The sequence below is a fragment of the Elephantulus edwardii genome, unplaced genomic scaffold (assembly GCF_000299155.1).
Source record: "Elephantulus edwardii isolate Elephantulus edwardi_28Jun2011 unplaced genomic scaffold, EleEdw1.0 scaffold00250, whole genome shotgun sequence".
Taxonomy (NCBI): Eukaryota; Metazoa; Chordata; class Mammalia; order Macroscelidea; family Macroscelididae; genus Elephantulus; species Elephantulus edwardii.
This window is the reverse complement of record NW_006400000.1, coordinates 3,378,024-3,390,202: the sequence shown is the minus strand read 5'-3', so window position 1 is coordinate 3,390,202 and position 12,179 is coordinate 3,378,024.

The following is a 12,179-nucleotide window of genomic DNA, read 5'->3' as shown; positions in this document are numbered from 1 at the left end:
ACAGATGTAGTCGATCTGATTCTTATGCATACCATCAGGTGAAGTCCATGTGTATAACCTGCGTTTGTGTCTCTTATAATATGTATTTGCAATGAATAAGTCATTGATTTTACTACAGATGTGCCTGATCTAAGCCAAATTACTTTCAACTGCATCTGTATTTGTAAAAGTTGGGTAATGGATAAAGAGGATGAAAGAAGAATTGATATGTTCAGTTATAGTATCAATAAAGAATATTAAATATAACATGAACTATGTCTTCATCTTGCTTGGATCTACAGTTAACTCAATTTGCACTAATAGTCAGGAAATAAGGAGACACATTATACTGGGGAAATCTGTAGTTAGGAACATCTCCAAATTATTGAGGACTAAGGTACATCTGATTCAGGCCACAGTCTTTCTGATTACTTGTTATGCATCTGAGAACTGAACAATTAATAAGGATGACCGGGAAGAATTGACATTTTGGGCTGTGGTGTTAGAGAAGAGCACTGAGCTCTGATGGATGGCCAAGGGAACAAACAGACATATCTTGGAGAGGGTGCAACCAGAAGAGTGCTCTTTGGAGGCAAGGATGATGAGGCTTCACCTCTCATATTTTGGGTACATTGCTCGGAGGGGCTATTCCCTGGACAGGGACCTGATATTGGGAAAGGTGGAGGTTCAGCGAAGGAGAGGAAGACCCTCAACCAGGTGGATTGACATGGTGACTGCTGCAATGGGCTCTCATGTATCAGGAAGTGTGAGGATGGTGCAGGATAGAACAGGATTCAGATCTTTTGTTCAGAATTGCTATCAGTCATACTCAACTCAACAGCACCTAACAACATAACTAAAATGTGTTGTCAACTCAAAGATACATGATTCGAATCCACTAACTTTTCCACAGAAGAAAGATGAGCAATCTCCTCCCATGCGATTTACTGCCTCGGAAATGGCATCAAAGGATCCGCTAAGCGTTGGTTCAGAGTCCATGATACACAGCAATAGTCAGAAGAAGGGTTAAGGAATAAGGTGGCTTATTCCATAAAGAGTTGTACTATTAACCAGAAGATGAAGATGCCTCTCTGGCAGTTCAAATTCACTAGTGGTCCTGAGTGAGAAACATGTGCAATCTAGTACAGAGTTCCAATTTTAGCCTCAGAAACCGAATGGAGGATCAGCTATGAGTCAGTTTTGACTAGGCAGCAATGAGCTGAATTGGCTAGAAAGTAACGAATTCGTCTTGGAAGAATTATAGCTATAATACTTCTTAGGCATGGTGATGGTGACACATCATTTTGTGTAACTTCTTAGAAGCAAGGATGGTGACATGCCATCTTGTCACCTTGCACGTGTTCTCAGAAGCGACCAGGCTTAGTTGGGAGAGTGTGAGAGAGGTCCTCAAAGAGCTGAAGTGACAATGGGCTCGTGGATAGCATTGATTATAAAGAGGGACCAGGACAACACTGTGTATGGATCGATCAATCTGAGTAAGTACCAACGCGATGGCATCTCACAACAGAATACTCCTTGAAAGAGCAAATGGGAAGAATCCAGCTTGCTCACTTTGGACACATCATCCCAAAAGACCAATAGCTAAAAAAGACATCATGAGGAAAAAAAAGACACCATGGCTTTTTAAATATAATATTACCCTTATTCGCTGTTGGTGGGAGTGTAAAATGATGCAACCACTATGGAAGGCAGTATGGCGCTTTTTCAAAAAGTTGAAAATATAAATACCATTTAAGCCAGCAATTTCACTTCTGGGAAGTGAAACCATAACTGTCACCCAAGCAGATATATGCACACCTATGTTTATTGTGGCTTTGTTCACAACAGCAAAGAGCTGGAAACAACCCAAGTGCCTATCAACAAAAGAAAGGATAGAGAAGCTCTGGTATATTCACACAATGGAATACTATGCAGCACTGAAAAACAAGGAACTCATGGAATACTATGCGAAGTGGATGACCCTAGAGGACATTATGTTAAGTGAAATATCTCCGTCACGAAAGGGCAAATATTGCATAGTGCCACTATTGTAAAATAGGAGTGACATTGGGGTTAGGGAAGACAGAGAAGAAGGGGAGGAATGATGTATACTGCATTGCAACAGATGAGGGAGAGAACTGTTTAAAAGGGACATATGATTAGGTATTATTGCTGTGACAGGAGTCCAGAATGAAGGCTGCACAGTGCAGTGGACTTGGGGGGAGAGATTGCAGAGCAATAAAAGAGTTTCTTTTACTCATCAAGGAGAAAAGTGAATTGGGGGGATGGGGGGTGGGCAGGGAGGGCAGGGAGAAAGGTGCAACAATGAATGACTGGAAACCCTAAGTCTCTGTAAACTTTCATTAAAATCAATAAAATAAAACAACCCCAAAAAATTATATTACTCAGTCCAAAAGAGACTTAAAGTCTTGAGTACACGACAATAGTCTGAGTGAACTAAATAAGTCACAAAGGACAAATATTATGTGATTTCACATAAATGAGACATCCAGATTAGGCAATTTGCTACAGGTTGAAGTTTACTAGTGGATATTAGGAGTGGTTAGAAATAAGCAGGTGAGCTGACTCATTGCTAAGGGGATGCTGACCTTCTCATGATGGAAAAATTTGGAAATAAATTTGGGAATAATAAATCTCGTGATGACTGAGATATATGAGGAGCATAATTCACTTCATCGAATTGCACATGCACGTGAAGAATGTTGAAATGACAAATGGCTTGTTACGCACGTATCTACCACGATCAAAAATGACAGAGGAAAGTTCAGATACCTGTGACCCTGCCTTGCACCCGATGCTTTTCCATGCCTGCCCTTCCAGTCTGTCTGCATTCCTGCAGATAGCAATGATACTTCTTGGGAATTCGCAATATTCTAAAAATACATCAGCTTGGCTGCAGTGCCACAATTAGTAGAGCTGCCATCCCAGGAAACCCTCGTCACCATTTTGCTTAGATCAGAGAGCGGATTAACTTTGATGTCTGTCTGAACCCCGCTTGAGACACCACCGGAGGTCTGCTCTCTCAAACACTCAATCTTCACATCCCAGGGAAGAGGAGAAGGTGCAAAATAGAAGTCCAAACCAAATTTTTTTTCTCTCTCAATGATTGAGATGAAAATGTGCACCCCAGGATGCCTGACATGCTTGACTCGAATCCTGTATTCCTGGAGCTCTCTCTCCCTTTGCATAAACATCTTCCCCTAGACCCATCTGCCTTTGACTTTGCAAATATTAGCATTACTGCAAGGCCCCGAGCCCTTCATCTATGCTTGTGTTCATTTCTGTATTCACTAGGGCCCCTTGTGGCATGCAAACCAAACAGACTTGGCCTGACACAATAGGTTTTACTGAAGGGTAGGATGTAGCCCAAAATAGACAGTTTTATTAGTTAGTTGCAGTGTGGTGACCTGCATGGTCCTATGAGGCTGGGAGTTTTGCTGCCAGTATTTGAATTATCCAGGGAGAACTATCCATGACAGACATGCTTCATCATAGCTTCTAGACCAAGATAGACTGGGAAAGAAGGTCTGTGATCTACTTCTGAAAACAAGACAATGACAATCTTATGGATTATAAAAGAACACTGATATACTTATGAAAGATGCCGATATGCCAGTGATTACGAGGATAGCACAGGACTGAGCAATGTTCACACAGAACATGATACATAAGATTGTCTCTAGTTAAAGTCTACTCAATGTCAACTAGCGACAACAGCAGAATACAATAAAGATCTGAAGACCAGGCTGAGAAACAGGACAAGCAATGATGTTCTATGATTTAGGCAAATGGGAGAAGTGCCGCACGATCATCAAGACACTAACAATGGAAAGAATGCACTCCATCAGTGCTGTCCATTCTTGCCTCTCAGTTCTCCCCATTTTTATTTCTGGGAACAAGAAAGCAATTAACCAGTTGGGGTCATAGATACACTTGGGCAACACAACATGCTGACTTTGCAAGGCAGTGTGAACTAGAGGGTGGTTAAGAGTGGGTCTCAGGAGCCAGGTAGCTTGAGTTTGGACCCTGGTGGTCTGAATTGTGTCCCCCACATGATTCTCAGTGGTTTCAAAGTTAAGTAATCATGCCGTTTGACAGTTGGGTAATTATTCAGTCACAGCCCACCACGAGAGTGGATATGATCAGCCAATCAGTTATAAGGAAAGGCTATTGTTCTTACTTGCCACCAAGTTGACCTTGACTCATAGTGACCCTCTGAAGAACAGATCTGAGCCTTGCCTGGTCTTGTACCATCTCACGACTTCTGATATGCTCGAGCCCGTTGTTAGAGTCCATCCTGTTGAGAGTCCTCCTCTCTTCCTCCAATCCCCCACCCTGGCCAGCATGATGTCCTATTCCAAGGTCTGGTCCTTCCTGAAAACAGCCAACATATGTGGGACAGAGTTTCACCATTCTTGTCTCTAAAAGCACTCTGGTTTCATTCCCCCCCCAAGTTTGACCTGTTTGTTCTTTTGGCAGTTTATGGATTATTTAGAACTCTTTAACACCAAAATTCAAAGGCCTGTGCTAAGATAGAATATGAAACCCTCACTTAGCTCATATTCCTCTGCTGAGAAGAGAGTTACCCTAGGATGTGTCTTGCATTCCCTTATTGTACAAGAGATAAACAGAGAGAGAAAAGTGAGGAGAGAAGGAGGAACCTCAAAATCCCCAGTAATGAAGTTCCAGGAGCAGAGGATGTACTTTAGATCCCTGTAGAGAACCTCCTAGACCCACAGGACAACCTGTCACGGCACATGGAGACATGGAGATATCCAAGGTCCACATCTTTTGAAAAGAGACAAAGAGCTTCCTCTAAAGCTGACAAAAGAGAAAGCCTTTTTACAGAACAAGCTCCCACAATTTGGATTTTTATCACAGTCGCTGTAACAACATGGGCTCTGGTGTGTCTGAGATCCTGAGGACGGCACAAGATAGGGAGAAGTTCTGATCTTTTCATAGGGTCGTGCTGAGTTAGAGCTGACGTGACAGTGCACAAAAATATCAGTGGCCTATGAAGGGATATAAATTTCTGTTTGTTGATGTTGTTAAAGGTTGTCAAGGTGTGTATGACTCAGAGTGACCTCATGAACAGCAGATATGAACCCTGTCCCATTCCGTGACATCCTCACACTTCCTGACACATTAGAGCCCATTGAGGCAGTCACTGCATTAATCCACCAGGTTGAGGGTCTTCCTCTCCTTTGCCGACCTTCTGCTTTTCCCAGCATTATGTCCTTCTCCAAGGAATAGCCCCTCCTAGCAACATCCCTGAAGTACGTGAGGTGAAGCCTCATCATCTTTGCCTACAAAGGGCACTCCAGCTGCACTCTCTCCAAGATGTGTCTGTTTGTTCTTTGGCTGTCCATGGGATGTTCAGAGCTCTCCTCCAACCCTTCATGAATATTGGTCAGTGCTGCTGGAGTAACTCTATGATAACAACTGACACAGGGCAAGTCTTGATGTCAGTGTTGAAGAGGAGCATGTTGTTGTGAGGAGTTAGTTGCTTTTGAGTTGATTCTATTTCATGTGTACCCTCATGTGTGCGGATGAGAGTTGCTCCAATAGAATTTCCAAGATGTGACCTCTCAGAAGCAGATCACTAGGCCTGACATTCAAGACACTCTGGATAGATTGGAACTATCCAAGTTTAGGTTAGCAAAGATGACAGCCTTCAATATGGATTGCATCTCAACATCAAGATAATAAAAATAATCACCACTGGACAGAGGAGCAACTACATGATAGATGGGGAAATGTTCTAAGTTGTCAACAATTTCATCTTGGATCCATAATTATCACCCTTGGTACCAGCAATCAGATCAGGAGACATTTTGCATCAGGCAAATCCTCTGTCATAGACCTCTCCAAATTTTTGAGGAGTAATGATATCAGTTTGGAGACTAAGGTGTGTTGGACTCAAACCATTATTTTTTTTCCCCAATCTCTTGTTCATCTGAAAGCTGGATAATGACTAAAGGTGGCAGAAGAAGACTTGATGCCTTGAAGACGTGGTTTTGGAGGAGTGCTGAATATCCCACGGACTGCCAAAAGAACTAATAGATACATCTGGGGGAAAGTGCAGCTGGAATGCTCCTTGGTTCAAAGGTGACAAAACTTTGTCTCACATAATTTGTCATGTTGGCCAGAAAAGCTATTCATTGGAAAGGGACACCATGGTTGGGAAGGTGGAGGATTGGCGAAAGAGAGGAAGATGAATTGACATAGTGTCTGCAGCCATGGGCTCAAGGGTGTCAGAGATGATGAGGACGGCACAGGACAGGACAGGGTTCAGATATATTGTTCATAGGGTTGCTATGAGTTGTAATTGAGTTGATGGAATCTAAAAACATGAACATCAGGGTAGCCTCTCTCGTTGCTATGGAGTTGAAATTGATTCCTAGCTGACCCTCCAGTAGCCCCTCATCTATAGTCCAACCAAGCAGGCTGAGAAGTCACTCTCTAAAAGGAATTCAAGAGCTGAGATAAACTCCCTCACGATGGACTAGCTCAGTGACTTTAACAATGAATTTGAGCATATGAGGGATTATGAGGATGGCACAGGATAGGACAGGGTTCAGATCTGCTGTTCATAGGGTTGCTGTGAGTTGTAGTCATGTTGATGGCACCTAACAACCACATCCACATCAGAGTCGCCTCTCTCATTGCTGTAGATTTGGAAGTGACTCATACCTGACTCTCTAGTAGTTTTCTGAGGCTGTAAATCGCACAAGAGGAGGTTGACCATCTTCTTTCTGGGAAGCAACTGGTAGATTCAAATCAAGAGAGAGGCAAGGTTTGGGGTTAGCAATGCAATTCCCTGTGGTCTATGCCACAAGAGCTCCCATCAGGGGGAGCCTAAGGGGCCGTGAATAAATTACTCTCCAACTTTACTTCACTTCCCTCCAATATGTGGTTGCCATGAGGACAATAGACTAGCATTCTGCTCCCTGCTGTCAGTGGAGGAATGTGGGCAAATACACACACGTTGAATCATGCCTTTTATATATATATTCCCAAGCATCTATTACAATGCTTTGCCTGGAGTAAGCCCACACAATAAGTATTTTTTGACTGAGTGTAAGAATCAGCATGGAGATGAAGATTGAGAGAGCGTGGTGTTCCCAGAAAGAGAGAGAAAACACTATAATTCAGATGAACTTGCATTTGGTAGAACTTGGTGACAAGCAGTGATAAGTAACAGTTTTTTGGTGTGACAATGATAATCTGTACTAACGGCATGGATGGGCCATTTTTATTTATTTATTTTTGCTGCTCACACTAAATCCTTTAGATCAGCATTAAGTGGGTGGAGGAATCATTGTTATCTTTTTGAAGACGGAGTAGCACATCTGTCATCTTGCTCCTGGACTGTGCCTTGGAGGCACTCTTGGTATTTCACCAATCAGGACCAGTGGGCATTGAGCCAACTTTGACACTTAGGGATGCTGTGTGCCAAAGAACAGTATTCCATAGCTTTGTCGATAGCTGATTCCTCTAACATACCTCACCGATGGATTTATCTGAAGTGGCAGACACATTCCTTCCAATATTTCTCCGGGTGTACTTAACCTCGAAGTTTCTGACCGGCGGCTAAGCACACTAGCTGTTTGTACTTCCAGGACTATAGTCTCTCACCAGAACATCCTGGTATCCTGAAACTCTCTTTCCTAGTCCACCCATGATTCCCCATATATGGGATCAGCTTACAAAACTTGCTCACGGGGGCAGGAAGATGTCACGAAAGAGCACTTTGGATTAGGAATTATGAGACTTGAGTCTTCATTTTGGCCCAGTCAATGGTGTTTTGTCCAGTGAGTCCAAGACTACTGGCACTTAGTGACCTGTCCTGGCAGCTCATAGTGATGGTAAGAGAATGAAATCGCATCCAACTCTTCCAAAGAAGATAGAACCTAGCAATGCAATCTGTCTTAAATGAAGATGGAGCTTTATTGGCTCGTGTTCCTGAGAATTTTGAGGAGTAAGACTTGTTCCAGGGGTGACTGGCTTCAGAAGCTCAGGATAACATAAGTTTATGTCTAAACTTCCCTTCTTCTACATTGACCTCATTGCTAGTATCTGGTATCTCCTATAACTCTAAGCTTGTTCTTTCAAGTTCAGATTCAGCTTTCAAGTAACAAGCTGGGAGAGACTATGGTTATATCATGTGGCCTAGAGGGTACCATGATTAGACTTGACGTGTCAAAAGTGTGGCTGGGAGTGAGTTGTTGTTGTTATGTGCCATCGTGTCGCTTGCGACTCAGCGACCCCATACACAACAGCCCTAAACTTTGCTCTGTCCTGTGCCAATTGCACGATCTCTGACACACCCATCCCAATTACCCCAGTCACTGAATCAATCCACCTCATAGAGGGGCTTCCCCTCCTGCGCTGTCCCTCCACCCTCCCAAGCATGATGTCCCTCTCTAAGGACCGGTCTCTCCTCACAACATGTCCAAAGTATGTTAGACGGAGCCTCAGAATCCTTGCCTCCAAGGAGCCGCCCGGTTTAACCCTTTCCAGGATGAATCTGTTTGTATTCTTGGCAGTCCATCGTACATTCCATACTCTTCTCCAGCACCAAAGCTCAAAGGCATCAATTCTCCTTCTATCCTCCTTAGTCATGGTCCAACTCTCTGATGCATAACAAGTGATGAGTAATGTATGAAAGTCTAAAGTAAGATGCACTTGATTTGTGTTTCAACAGGGAACCCTAAAAGTGGAGCCTTAACTCCCTTTTTAAAGTCTTGGCACGAGTCTAGAATATATGTTGCATTTTTAATGCTGCCTTTCCAAATGGAAGTCCCTTTAACCTTGATGCTGACTAGGGTTATATACTTCAAGGACTACATTCATTTTCTCAAAGGATATTTGATCTATTCCCAGGAGGTCTTTGCCATTATAGACATATACTTGCCGGATGAATTTTGAGGAACGGTATTTATCTAACTCGTTACAACAGAATAGACATGAACACAACAGAACAGGAACAGACACGATTGAGAAGAATGTTGTGGTTGTCAGGTGCTGTTGATAAGGACTATTGTGACTCATAGCAACAACAGATGTGAATGCTGTTCTATCCTGTGCCATCCTCATCATCTCTCCCATGGTCACACCTAATTACAGTAATTACAGAAGTCACTGTGTCAAGCTATCTTGTTGAGGTTCGTCCTCTTTTTCTCTGATCCCTCTACCTTTCACAGCATGATGGCTGGCTCCTCCTTAAAACATGCCCAAGGTATGTGAGACCAAGTTTCAATATACTAGCCTTTGAGGAGCACCACAGTTTCACTTTCTCCAAGACAGATTTGTTTGTTCTTTTGGCAGTCCATGGGATATTCAGGACTCTTTACAAACACTACAATTCAAAGGTATCGACTCTTCTTCTGTCATCCTTATTCATTATCCAACTGTCAGATGCATAGGAAGCAATTTAAAAAAATATTGCTCCGATCAGATACACCTTAGTCTCTAAACTGATATCCTTGCTTTTTAGCACTTTGAGGAGGTCCTTTACAGCAGATTTTCCCAGTGTAAGATGTCTTTTGTTAAGGAAGAATAAGTTACCAGGCAAACTAGTCCTGCCCTGAGACTATCCTGTAACATATTGAATGATATATGCCTTTTGACCAATCTTGCAATCCCATTAAAATGTTATGGATTTGTCACTGCTGAATTCTCATTTCTACATATCCCACCTTCAATCCGTAAGGGTCTTTCAGCTAATTATGGGTTTTGTAACCTTTAGTGTCTGTTCCAACAATTTAAGAATGTATCATGTTTTATGGTTCCTTGTTACTGTGGTTGTTAGGTGACCTCGAGTCAAGTATGACTCATAGCAATGCTGGGAACAACAGATCTGAAACCTGTACTATCTTGTGCCATTTCCATCATCTCTGACACACTAGAGCCCCCTGCTGCAGTCACTGGGTCAACCCATCTCGTCAAGGGTCTTCCTCTCTTTCGCTGGACCTCCACTTTTCTAAGCATGATGTCCCTCTCTAAGGAGTAGTCTCTCCTAACAACATGTCAAATGTATGTGAGTCAAAACTTTCTTGTTTTTGCCTTCAAGGAGTATTTTGGTTGCACTTTCTTCAAGACAATCTATTCTTTTGTCAGTACATGGGGTGCTCAGCACTTTTCTCCAATACCACAGTTCAAAGATGCAAATTCCTCTGTCATCCTTATTCATTGTCCAGCTCTCAGATTCATGGCAAGTGCTGGAAAAGGCTAAAATCAGGCACACCTTACTCTCCAAACTGATGTCATTGCTCCTCAGTAATTTAGAGAGATCTATGACAGAAGACTTTCCCAATGCAATATATTTCCTGATCTCCTACCAATGATGTCAACTATGGATTCTAGTAAGATGAAGTAATTGACAATTTCAATCCTTTCTCCCTCTATCACGATACTGCCTGTTGTTCCAGTAGTGAGGAGGATTTATGTCTTCTTGATGTTGAAATGCAGTCCACATTGAAAGCTGTAGTATTTGATCTTCTTCAACAAGCACTTTGAGCTCTCTCCATTTTCAGCAAGTGAAATTGTATCACCTGCATCAACATGTTGTTGATCAAGCTCTGATCCTGATCCCACATTCTTCTTCACGGAGTCCAGGTTCTTGAATCACTTGCTCAGTGTACAGATTTAATAGGCACAGAGAAAAGATACAACCCTGATGCACATCTTTCTTACTAGTAAGCCATGCAGTTTTCCCTTGTTCTGTTCAGACAATAGCTTCTTGGTCTGGGTATGGGTTTTATATAAGCATAATTAAGTGCTCTGGGATTCCCATTCTTTTAAATTTTAGCCATAGTTTGGTATGATTCATAGAGTCAAATGCCTTTGCATAGTCAATCAAACACAGATATTTTTTGTGATAATCTCTGCTTTCAGCCAATTTTCATCTGACATCAGGGATGATATCCCTGGGGCAGTGGCCTCTTCTAAACCCAACGGAATTCTGGCAGTTCTCTGTATTATTATAGTAATTTTTGAATGATCATCAGCAATATTTTCCTTGCATGTGATATTAAGGATATTGTTCCAACAGAATAATGTACACATTCTGTTGGAGAATGGGAATATGGAACTTTCTTGGGAATGGGAACAGTCATCAGTCACCCAAGTAGCTGTCCTCCAAATTTCCTGGAGAGCTAGACTGGTGAGTGCATCCAGGGCTGCCTCAGTAATTTGGAGAGGTCATACTTAGACTGTCACTGTGTACCCTTAAGTCAGAACAACCCACAGCTGATCCTCCAGTAAGTTTTCAGAGGCAGTTCATTGCAAGGGAGGAGCTTGTTCATCATCTGTCTCCCACAGAGAAACTGGTGTATCCGAACCAAATACCATTGGTATTGCAGCACAGCTTCTTACCACTAGCCGACCAGGCTAATGATCTGAGGGAAGGCTTGGCAATTTACTTCTGAAAAGTCATAGGCATGAAACCCCTATGGCAAGCAGGTTTACTTTATATTTATTGTACAGAGTTTGTACAGTCGGAATCTATGGCAAATGGTTGGAGTTTTTATTCAGAAGAACAAGGGCAGTGGATGCTGAGTTGTTAAGATGACAAATGAGTGCCTGCCAGGCCTGGGTGTTTTCTATCATGTGATAAAGAGCATGTATCACAAGCTCCCTCTTTCCCGTGAGCTCCTCTGTCTTTCCACTTACAATCTCCTCCAAGTGCCTTAGGAGCAGCCCCCTCACCCCATCATCTGTCTGATTCGGCAGCCTGCGGGTCTGCATCACTCAAAAGCAACACAGGGCTCATTGGTTATTTTTTTGCGTGTGTGCCCTGTGTCTTCAGTTACCTGACAAGAACCCTGGAGAGCAGGAATATGATATTACTCCTTTCTGTGTCTCCCCGTGGCACTTGGTCTGGTGTTTGGGGCATGGCCGACAGCGTACACATCTGCTCACCGAGGGAACAAGTGATTTATGTGATTCTGGAAGCATAGTGGTAGAGAGTGGCTTCATTCAACCGCAACTACATTGAAAGAGAAAACCTTCTACTCTTCACATTTCTGAGATCTTAGGTTTTTCTTTTCTCTCTCTCTGTCTCTCTGTCTGTCTCTGTCTGTCTATGTCTCTCTCTCTGTCTCTGTCTCTCTCATCAGAGAAACAAAGGAAGACCTCCAATGAGATGGATTGACACAGCGACAGTAACAGCGGCT